The following is a 12,944-nucleotide window of genomic DNA, read 5'->3' on the forward strand; positions in this document are numbered from 1 at the left end:
CTTAGTGATAAGATATAAATCACTAAGAGATTATTTGTAAACTACTGAGATTTGTGAATAAGAGTTTATTGAATTATTCTCTTATACTTGTGTTTGTTTTGGATTGTGTTCACTATATTATCATATATAGTGAGTTTAGTCGGCCTAACAAGTGGTATCAGAGCCAGCTCTGTTGATATACCTACAGTGAGATCTTAATCACACACAATCATGTCTGAGAAATCACAAAACAGTAGATATGAGTCTCTTAGGGTTCCGGTCCTCAGGGCATCTGAATATTCTGTCTGGAAAGTAAGAATGATCATGTTTCTGGAATCTACAGATCCAGAATATCTGGATAGAATTTATGATGGTCCACACATGCCAACGAAGCTCTCTGTTGCAGTGGGAGATGAACCCCAGAAGATGATTCCTAAAGAGAAGAAGGACTATACTCCAGAGGACATCTCATCTATCAGTAAAGATGCAAAAGTGAAGCATCTGTTGCATAGTGCTCTGGACAATGCTATGTCCAATAGAGTAATTGGATGCAAAACTGCAAAGGAGATATGGGATGCTTTGGAAGTCAGATGTCAAGGAACCAAAGCCATCAAAAAGAACAGAAGGACCATACTTACTCAAGAGTATGAACACTTTGATTCAAAATCAGGTGAATCACTGACTGATCTTTATGATAGGTTTGTCAAGCTGCTGAATGACTTGTCTCTTGTGGACAAAGAATATGATTTGGAAGACTCAAATCTCAAATTTCTGCTTGCTCTTCCTGAAAAGTGGGATTTGAAAGTAACCACTATAAGAGACAATCATGATCTTGAAGAGATGTCTCTGGATGAAATCTTTGGAAGGTTGAAAACTCATGAACTTGAGATGGAGCAAAGGAGCAAACGACATGGTGGGAAACCCAAACCAGTTGCTCTAAAAGTTCAAGAAGATTCAACTGTGAAAAGCAAAGGAAAAGCTCATGTCAAAAAGTCTGATACTGAGTCATCAAACTCTGATGTTGACTCAGACTCTGATATCCCTTCAGACTCTGATGACAGTGATACTGAGATGATGCAGCTGGCAGCACTAATGGTAAAAAGCTTCAAGAAGATGGCTTACAAGAACTTCAACAAAGGGAAGAAGTTCTCAACCAAAGACAGAAACTCTGACAAAAAGGTCTTCAAAAAGAATGAAGGCAAAGAAGAAAAATCTGGAAAATCTGATAAGTCTAAGTACACCTGCTTCAATTGTGGAGAAAAAGGCCACTTTGCAACTGAGTGCAAGAAAGCTAAGAAAGAAAAGGAACAGGCCTTTATCACAAAGAAAGGAAGCTGGGCAGACACATCAGAATCAGAAGATGAAGTCAACTATGCCTTGATGGCAAACATGGACAACAGCACTGAGACTGTTGAAACAAAGGTACCTCATTCCACTCTTGCTTTTGATACTGAAGATATAACTGAGTTAAGATTGTTTCTTAAAACTCTGCATGTTAGTTATAGAGATCAGACTTTAGAAAATGAAAGACTAAAATCTGAGAACTTAAATGTCAAGAAAAGGAATGATTATCTTGAAAAGGAACTAGTTCTGATGCTAGAAGTTCAGAAGGAAAGGGATGATGCTATCTTTATCAAAAATGAACTCTTAAAGAAAAATGCTTCTCTTGAATCAGAACTTGTTAAGGAAAGAGAGATAATCAGAACTTGGACTAACTCAGGAAAGACTACTCAGAATATCTTAGAAAGTGGAAACTGGAAGAAAGGGTTAGGTTACTCTGATAAAAATGAAGCTGAGTCATATAAACAAGAAACCATTAAAATTGAAAAACCCAAGGTAGTTCCAGTAAGATTTGTTGCAGAATCAAAAACTGATACTCCTAAACAGGTTAATATTGGTTTAATGACTCAGAAACAGCTTAAGCATAAACTCAAGGAGGTTAAGAAAGAAAACAGGATTAAGGAACCTAGTAAAAATAGGAATGGAAAGGTTGGAATAAACAAAAGCAACAATTACATGCCTGTTCCAAATGCTCCTAGGAAAACTTGTCATAACTGTGGTAATCCTAATCATCTTGCTTCTTTTTGCAGGAAAAATAAGGACATAAATGCTATGTCTCCAAAATCAGAAGTTAAGACTAGGAATACTAGATTTAGACCAGAGAATCCTTGTTTTCATTGTGGTAGTTTATGGCATTCCATTTACACTTGTAAGGAATACCATAGTTTATATTATGATTATTATGAATTAAAACCTTCTTTGAAGAAAAAGATTGATTCTCCTAGTTCAGCATCTGTTAAAAAGTCTGTTAGCACAAACTCTGATATAAACTCTGATAAATCTTCCGCTGCTAGTGTTAACAAACTTAACAAGAACAAAGGATCCAAGCAAGTCTGGGTCCTTAAAACTAATCATTAGTTATGTATGTGATTGCAGGGCAACAGGAAAAACATCCTAGTTCTGGACAGTGGATGCTCAGGACATATGACAGGAAATAAAGCCCTGCTATCAGACTTTGTGGAGAAGGCTGGCCCAAATGTTTCTTATGGAGATGGCAACATAGGGAAAACTTTGGGATATGGCAATATCAATCTTGGAAATGTCATCATTCAATCTGTAGCTCTGGTCTCAGGACTTAAGCACAATCTGCTGAGCATAAGTCAAATCTGTGACAGAGGATATCATGTCAATTTCTTGGAAGAACACTGTGAGGTCATTAGTAAAAGAACTGGAAAAGTTGTTCTGAAAGGATACAGACATGGCAACATCTATGAAGCTAAGCTATCTTTAAACTCTGAAAGCTCTGCAATCTGTCTACTTGGCAGAGCCAGTATTGAAGAAAGCTGGAACTGGCACAAGAAATTATCTCACCTGAACTTCAATAATATAAATGAACTTGTGAAGAAAGATCTTGTGAAAGGACTTCCTAAATCAGTTTTTACTCCAGATGGACTCTGTGATTCCTGTCAAAAAGCAAAACAGAGGAAGTCTTCCTTCAAAAGTAAAACTGAGTCCTCAATTCTTGAGCCATATCATCTGCTGCATGTTGATCTTTTTGGACCAGTAAATATAATGTCCATTGCAAAGAAGAGATATACTCTGGTCATTGTTGATGAATTTACCAGATATACATGGGTATATTTTCTTCACAGCAAGGATGAAACACCATCTTTATTGATTGAGCATGTCAGGCAGTTGAACAAAATCTCTAAAGATGCAGTAAAGATCATAAGAAGTGATAATGGCACTGAGTTCAAGAATTTTAAAATGGAGGAGTTCTGTAAAGCAAATGGCATTAAATAGGAATTTTCAGCACCTGGAACACCTCAACAAAATGGTGTTGTAGAAAGGAAGAACAGAACTCTAATTGAAGCTGCTAGAACCATGTTGGAGGAAGCAAAGTTACCAACCTACTTCTGGGCTGAGGCTGTGCAGTCTGCCTGTTTCACACAGAATGCAACTCTGATTAATAAACATGGGAAAACTCCATTTGAAATGGTTAAAGGCAGAAAACCAAATCTCAAATACTTCCATATCTTTGGATGTAAATGTTTTGTTCTGAAAAATCATCCTGAACAGCTAACCAAATTTGATTTGAAAGCTGATGAAGGAATTTTTGTTGGTTATCCTTTATCAACAAAAGCCTTCAGAGTTTACAATCTGAGAACAAGGGTAATCATGGAATCCATTCATGTGTCCTTTGATGATAAGAAAATTACTGGAATGGAAGATTTTGAAGATCATGAGCAACTAAGATTTGAAGATGAAGATGCATTCTCTGATTCCATAAACTCTGACTCTGAGACAATATCAGAGCATGTCACTTCTACTCACCAACCTCAAGCACATGTTGAGGGGGAGCACTTTCAAGATGAAAATCTGGATGAAAATGTTGCAGACTCGGCAGAAAACACAAACTCTGATTCTGACTCCTCAAACTCTGATCACTCTGCATCAGAGAATCAGGAGAACATATCTTCAGGGGGAGCATCAGAATCTCAGAATGCTCATGGAGATAGCATGAATAATGGGGGAGAGGCATCAGAGAATCAAAATGATACTGGCATGGATCATGGGGGAGGATCTAGTTCCAAAAATCAACTGCCACATGAAAGAAAATGGACAAAGTCTCATACACCAGATCTGATTATTGGGGATCCAGATGCTGGAGTACAAACCAGATCTGCAACAGCAAATGAGTGTTTATTTCATTCATTTTTATCTCAGACAGAACCAAAGAAAGTGGAAGAAGCCTTAAAGGATGCAGACTGGGTAACAGCAATGCAGGAGGAGTTAAATGAATTTGAGAGAAATAAAGTCTGGACACTTGTACCAAGACCAAAGAACAGATCAATTGTTGGTACTAAGTGGGTTTTTAGGAACAAAACAGACAGTGATGGTGTAATTACAAGAAATAAAGCCAGACTGGTAGCTAAGGGATATTCTCAACAAGAAGGAATTGACTATGATGAGACCTTTGCCCCAGTTGCCAGATTGGAAGCAATCAGAATTTTCTTGGCTTATGCAGCACACAAGAAATTCAAAGTGTTTCAGATGGATGTAAAGAGTGCTTTTCTTAATGGGGAGCTGGAGGAAGAGGTATATGTTGAACAACCTCCAGGGTTTGTGGATACAAAATTTCCAGATCATGTCTACAGATTGGATAAAGCACTGTATGGACTAAAGCAAGCACCAAGAGCATGGTATGAAACTCTGGCTCAATTTCTTTTGGACAGTGGTTTCAACAGAGGTACAATTGATAAAACTCTATTTTATCTCAACCATGGTAATGATCTGCTATTAGTTCAAGTCTATGTAGATGATATTATTTTTGGGTCTACTAATCCTAAACTCTGTGAGAGATTCTCAAAGCTTATGCAGTCCAGATATCAGATGAGCATGATGGGAGAAATGAGCTACTTTTTGGGACTTCAAGTCAAACAGACTGATGAGGGTATTTTCATTAATCAGTCTAAATATACCAGGAACCTGCTAAAGAAATTTGGCATGCAGGATAGCTCAGCTGCTACCACTCCAATGGCAACTGCCACTAAGTTAGATAAAGATACTGGTTCACCAGTAGAAATTACTAACTACAGAGGTATGATAGGCTCACTTTTATATCTGACTGCTAGTAGACCTGATATCATGTTTGCAACCTGTCTCTGTGCAAGATTTCAAGCAGATCCAAGAGAACCACACCTTGTAGCAGTCAAAAGGATTTTCAAATATCTCAAAGGAACAGTTGAGATGGGACTCTGGTATCCCAGAGAATCAGACTTTACACTGATTGGTTACTCTGATGCAGATTTTGCAGGATGCAAAATAGACAGAAAAAGTACAAGTGGGAGCTGTCAATTTCTAGGAGGAAGATTAGTTTCTTGGTTCAGTAAGAAATAAAAATCTATCTCCACATCCACTGCAGAAGCAGAGTATATTGCTACAGGAAGCTGCTGTGCTCAGATCTTATGGATGAAGAATCAACTACTGGATTATGGGTTAACTCTGACTCAAATTCCTATTTATTGTGATAACCAAAGTGCTATTGCTATGACAGGAAATCCAGTACAGCATTCCATGACCAAGCATATCAGCATAAGGTATCATTTTATCAGAGAACATGTGATGGAAGGAACAGTAGAGCTTCACTTTGTTCCAACAGATCAGCAGTTGGCAGATATCTTCACCAAACCTCTGGCTGAAGCAACATTTACAAGGCTTGTAAACGAATTAGGGATGATTTCTGGTCCTCTCTAAACTCTGATACATTGCATGATACTATATCTGTTAGTATTTGTTGTTATAAATCTGATCTACAACTGCATCTGTTATTCTCTGATCTAAACTCTGATGATTATACTCTGATTTGATAAACTCTGATATTTAAACTCTGACCCGACAAACTCTGATGACTTGAATTTTTCCCTGATGAAAGATACTCCTGTGAAGAATATGTTGCACTTCACTGAATTTAGTCATAAGCCTCTCTAAAGTCTGAATTTTGTGATATTACAGCTGTGGAAATCCTTAACACACAACACATGAGTTAATTTTGTTACCTAGACTGTCTTACTTCTTAGATATTAGATATGTACTCAGAAAAGAATCTACTTTCCGCCTCTTATGAGCTAAGAGTTAATATATTTCATTTATGGATCCTCAAGAAATTTCTTCTCAGAAAAGAAAATCAAAAGAAAAGAAAAACAAAAGAAATTGTCTCAGGTACTCCTTTGAGATCTTAGAAAATTTGTGAAAGGAAAGATCCAGGTGCACTGCTGGTATTAAGCAAATGCATCGAAAATTAAGTTAATTTTTGGGGACTTTTCACATTCTCTGATTACTGGAGAAATACTCTGAGCAAACAAAAGTCTGATAAAGGTTATGACTCACTTACCATGAGAAGTTCCCTTTCAAAAGACAAATGTTGTTCAAAAGAGAAGAAATGATATACTCTGATCCATTTGTGAGAAACTCGGCTTATGAGATGATTAAAACATTTTCTTATTATCTGATTCTTTCTAATATTGTTTAAGAAATTTGCCAATCTCTGTGACATTAGAATATTCATGTAAACACACACCTCACTCCACTTCTGTGATTAACAATTTTTTCTTGGCTTCGAGTAATTTTTGACTAGAGTTCAACAAATATTTGCAAACTCTGAGGAGCAAGTGTCGTTTAGACCTTGAATATTTATCTCTCATCATTACAAGATTCTATGATCACTCTTTGATTTGTCAGATTATAAGTCATTTATTTAAACTCTGGTAAATGGTCAGCCTCTGATCGAAGTCCGAGTTAAAATAAATATTTTGGTCAAGATAATATTAGTTTTTATTATCAAACGGTAGAAAAACCATTTGTATTCTTGAGTGGAGAAAAACACGGTAAATAATTGTGTTTTATTGGTAAATGGTGCATGTTTGTTCAGATTCACACGCCACTAATTATTACGTCTCCACTACCAAGTTTTTTTTTTACCGTTCAGTTTTTGCCACGTGCCCCACTAACGGAAAAATCAAAGTTTCGTACATACACTCGTATATATATCGATTTTGAACTTTTTCTCTTCACTTTTCACACACGAATTTTAATCTCTCTCTCTCAAACCCTCTTCTCGTTTTCTCTCAAACATTTTATCAAACACCATACCTGCATAACCTCAAACTCTCATTTTCTTTTCAGAAATCATGTCGACTACTGCCTTCGAGTTCGATGGAGCAAAGTTTGTCACCAACAACTACTCAGCCATTCTGGATAACGATGAAGCACCCAAGGAGTTTCATCTTATTCAAGATTTCCTGGCTCACAGTGAGCTGATGTATGCTCTGACTGAGCCAGAGCTAATCTCTCCTTCTCAAGTTCTCACCCTCTGGAGATCAGCAAATTACGATGATGGGGGTGAAAATGGTTGTCCATCTCTCACCTGCAATTATGAAGGTCAAGAATATGCTATCTCACCAGCAACTATCAGGAAGGCTCTTCATCTTCCTGAAGAGAAGAAGTTTGATTCCTCAGTCCCTACTCAAACTCTGAGGGACATGATGATTTTTCTTGGGTACACAGCAAGTACTGACAAGATGGGAGAACTTAAGCGTCCACATCTCTGCAAGGAGTGGAGCTTCTTTTATGATTGCATCACCAGGGCTTTCGGCAACAAATGTAGCAACTTTGATGCCATCCCCATCTTCAGTCAACAGATTGGGTACTCTCTGATTCATAATCTCAAATTTGATATTGCTACATCTATCTTGAGATTCATTGGTGATAGGAGACAAGAGAATATGAATATAGTTTATTATGCTAGATTCTGTCAGCTTATATTCTCTTATTGTTTTCCTGATGTGCCCATTCCTGAAACTGGTAATGAATCACCCTTTAAGATCACCAAACGTGCTTTTACTGATCTTATTAAGAAGGATAGCAAGAAACCGCATGTGCCTGTATTTGCCATTCCTGTGACTGTACAGGATAAATTAAGAGTAGCTTTACCTGATAAGTATTCAGCTCTATTCTCTGATGAGAATATACCACAGCCTTCACCTTCTACTGTTGATCCAGAACCAGTCCCAACCTCTGGTCCTTCCCAAAAGGGGCCAGTTGTAAAATCTACTCACACACTACCCTCTGGTTCTTCACAACAAGGACCAGTTGAAAAATCTTCACCCAAGAGGATTCTCAGGTCCACTAAATCCCCAACCAAACCCTCCCCTCCTCCCAGAAAAAGAAGATTTCTGCAGAAAATATCAGACTCTGACTCTGATGAAGCACCTCCACCTCCTCCACCAGCAAAGAAACAGAGAAAGAAAATCAGGCCAACCACAATTACTGATCTGACTGTTGAGCCACTTCAGTCAGAGAATCCAACACAGGCTGTGATCCCATTCTCTGACCAACCCTCTGGTGCAGAGCCTGTTATGATTGAACCTATCACTGCAATTCCACTTGACACTTTGGCAGCTGACACACAAATGTCAGAATCATTCTCTGAGAACAATGATCAACCAACAATGACAATTGCAGCTGATACTCTTGTGTCAGAAATAGCTCCTGATGTCCCCAATCAATCAGAAGATGCACAGATAGAGATGGTCTTGCAAATGATTCAGGATTCTCTGCTTCAACCTGAAGTTATTGTTGCAGCTCCTGCTCAGGAGATTCCTAAAACTGCAAACTCTGATGCAGCTACTGAAGCTCTGGAATCTCATACTCTGAGCCTCTTTGTTGATGATATTGATGATGATGGTGCCACAGAAGTCACATCCACTCCCATCCAGACACCTGGTCTTCACCTTGCATTCTCTGAGCCAGTCAGAGACATTACAACTGAAAGGGCTGATTCTCCAATTAAAGTACTATCACCTGTCAGAGAATCTTCTCCTATCAGAGCTCCCACAGCTCCAAGCTCTCCGCTTCCATTCTCTGTGCCTGGCAGAAGAAAAGTCTGCAATTTAACTTATACTCAAAGGATGTGCAGAGCTACACCTCCTTTGATTGAGGACAGACTCACTTCCATTGAGGCCACTCAAATGTCTATGCAGCATACTCTGACTGATTTGAGCTCATCTGTAGCTCAGCTGGTTCAAGCTCTTACCTCTGATAATGTCAAAAAGGGGGAGAAAGTGCTCAAAGACAAATGCAAAAATGACCAGTTATTAATAAACAAAAAGTCAGATGATGATGATGAAGAGGAAAAGAAGGAAGCTGCTAAGGAAGATGTAAATGAAGACAAATCCATTAAGCAGTTGGTACAGATCAGGAGCAATAAGGATGCAAACTCTGAGAAACCCAGAGAATCAAAACAGAAGAACAAGTCTATGGAACTGACTGTTATGTCTCAAGCTCAGAGCATAAGTAAAGCAGTCAGAGATTCAGATGTCATATCCAAAGAAATAGCTCTTGTAAATTCTGAGGTTGAAAAACAGAAAGAAGTTCAAATTTCTGGAACTGATAAGCTGATTAAAGCTGGAGACCCTGAGTCTCAGAAGTTCTGTCAAACTCTGAAGTTTAGAGGTAGAGAAACCACTCTTTTCTACAAATCTCCTTCCTTGCAAGCAATTGATGAAGCCATGGCAAGGAAAATATTTGAAAAGGAGAATCCAGGAGTTGATATAGAAGCTATCAGACTTGAGGAAGAAAGACTGGCTGCTGAGAAGAAGAAGATCAGCAAGACAAAGTCTGATGAGCAAAAACAGATTACTGATCCCTCACAAAAACAGAAGATTCCAAAGCACAAGGGAATAGTAATCAGTGAGGTGAACTACACAGACATCAACAGACCAAGAACCAGGTCTCAATCTAAATCTGAGTCTGACACAGTAGACAAAGGGAAGAAACCTGTTGATGAAGTTCCTTCAGTTCCTCCTGTGATAAAGAGATCAGTGATCAAGATAGCATCAGAGAATCCTTCTCAGAGGATGTTAAAGCTGAGCAGAAATGCAAATATAATTACTGATGTATCTGATCAAGTAGAAGAAAAGGAAGCTGGTTTAACCAGAAGAAGAAAGGGTGATGACAGATCAATCTCTGACATGACTTTAACCTCTGACAATGCTCAAGTTAAAGCTTCAGTGACAAAAGAAAAGATTGACAATACTAAAACCTCCTGGCTGAAAATAAACTCTGAGAAGATCCAAGATCAGAAGAAAAGGAGTCTCTATGGAAGTCTTGGTACAAGTCTGTACAAGGAAAGCTCAATGCTAACCAGAGTAAGAACTCATGGAACCAGAGGAAAGGAAGCCTATGATACAACTGGTCTAGGTCACAGGAAAGAGAAAATCCAAACAGGCTCAGCAACTACTTTCAGAGATCCTTATCCTCTGACTGAAAAGTTGGGAGATGCTGTCACACAGAAGGATCTAGACAAGGTTGAGTCAGTGCAGATCCTTATGGATACTCATGATGGCACAGGAGACAAGGAGAAAATTGCTATATTTCTGGAATCTGGCAGAGTTTACAGAATCTCAGAATCTGATCTTTTGCTGAAATCTCTGAGAGAGCTGGAACATTTTCACTACATGTTGGAGATCAAGAATGAAGCTACTCAGAGATGGTCTGATCTGATGAAGAGGACTATCAGTGAAAAGAGAAGATTTTATGGAGTAAAGTCTGATGAGGAATACATTCCACAAATAGCTCAAGATGATGGTTCTGAAATCAGCATGGAAAAGAATAGTTCTGTGATGGAGACTATTGCAAACACCAGAATCTTGGGTTATAATAATGAAGCAGACAGGCCTAGAGTCATTCAGCTTGGAGAAGCCATGAAGAGAAGCAAAGCTAATGCTTTGAGATCAGCCATATACCAGACAGGAGATGAAGATGAAGAGTTGAAGACTGTCAAAGCTCAAATGATACAAACTCTGAAACAAATTGAAGAAGATCTGATTACCAAGTTTGTTAAGGAGAGCTATGGGTATAGACTGATTGGATAGTTAGTTCTGCTATGATCTGTAAGTTGTAATTAGTTCTGCCTATTCTGTAAGTGTTAATTTATTTATGCAGATTAATTACTTCATGCATTTGTCCTTGATTGTTTTTGACATCATCAGTAAATATATAGAACTTGTTCATTCTGTCTAATGCACAAGTTGGGGGAGATTGTTACATATTTGATGATGTCACAGGTATCTAACTTGTTTAGTGTGCAGAAGCAAATATCAGAGTTTAGCTGGAAATCAGAGTTTAACGACTGACAGCTGGATCAGAGTTTAAGCAATGATCAGAGTTTGCAGGCGGCTGATTTTCAGAAGCATATCTGACTAAGTAAGGAAGATAAAGATCAAGAGAGATTGTGCAGATCAGGACAGCAGAAGGATAGCTACTGATTAGATTATTTTAGGAAGCAGATAATTATAAATCAATCAGTAGATATCATGTAACTGTGTATATAAACACAGCTTAGGGTTTACTCTAGATGAGTTATCAATTGAATATCATTCGTGTAACCTAGCAGCTCTTAGTGATAAGATATAAATCACTAAGAGATTATTTGTAAACTACTGAGATTTGTGAATAAGAGTTTATTGAATTATTCTCTTATACTTGTGTTTGTTTTGGATTGTGTTCACTATATTATCATATATAGTGAGTTTAGTCGGCCTAACAGGAACAACAGAGAAGGTTAAATCCTATCATGAAGGAGGTTGTAAAGAAAGAGATTCTTAAATGGCTCGATGCAGGTATCATATATCCAATTTCAGATAGCTCATGGGTGAGTCCAGTACAATGTGTGCCTAAGAAAGGAGGCATGACAGTAGTAGCCAACGAAAAAGGGGAACTCATCTCAACTAGAACTGTCACTGGTTGGAGGATTTGCATGGACTACAGAAAGCTGAATAAAGCTATGTAAGTCTAAATGTAAAGACAACCCTATCTGTTACATAGGGATGATAACTCAACAATAGAACAGGACAAGTAAATAACACTACGCCTGCACCGGAATCGGAAGATACGAAGACAAAGGTTGAAGAAGCCATCTACAGTCTCGAAGGAATAAGTTCACTGGAAGAAGTTCATTAATATGTTCATGCCTCAGTGAAGAATAAAGATTGAAGTATTCAAGATTGTGGAAGCAATGAAGATGTTGTCCAAGTACTCGAAAGATTTCAGTGCAACCCATGAAGCAAGATATTTCTATATATCTTGGTTGGTTATTTATAATCAACAAACTGAAGCATAAACTAACCCGGAACCGACTGATCAATGTTTGCTGACAAAGACGGTACAATGTTTAACTTCAGTGTTAGTCGCTTGTGAACCAGACCAGTGCACTAAGCGTCAGCACGTACGGAGCTTTGCAAAGTATTTATCGATCGAAGAATTGATCCAGTCATATCAAGTCATTTGTTCCAAAGCCAAGTCAAGCCAAATGCCAGCTATGCCAAAGCTTACTGCTCAAATGCCATATGTCAAAGCTTCCACAGAAAGCCATATCAGGAAGTGACATTTTATATATGTGTGCACTTATATATTTGTATATGTACAAATATAATTATATATGTATATATGTATATTTAATTAAATATAATATATATAATATATATGTATATATGTTTTTAAGCATATGTATATGTATATTTATATGTATATATATTTAAATAAATATATATGTATATAGTATATGTATTTATATTTTACATAAACATTTATATATTTAAGTGTATATATATATATTATATTATGTGCATAAATATGTGTATATTTATATCTATAGATAATTATATATATATCCCTATATATATTTATATTTATATTTACATATAATTTTATGTATATTATATATATTTAAATATATGAGAATATATTTAAATATATGTATATATATATATTACTATATGTTTATATAAATATTATTTATATACATTTATATATATATCTTTATTTATACATATATTTATATAATATTATGAATATAATATTAATAAATGGATGGAGCAAACTCAAGTCAATCTCAGTCAAAGGAG

This window comes from Daucus carota, chromosome 7, assembly GCF_001625215.2.
Source record: "Daucus carota subsp. sativus chromosome 7, DH1 v3.0, whole genome shotgun sequence".
NCBI classification, from domain to species: domain Eukaryota; kingdom Viridiplantae; phylum Streptophyta; class Magnoliopsida; order Apiales; family Apiaceae; genus Daucus; species Daucus carota.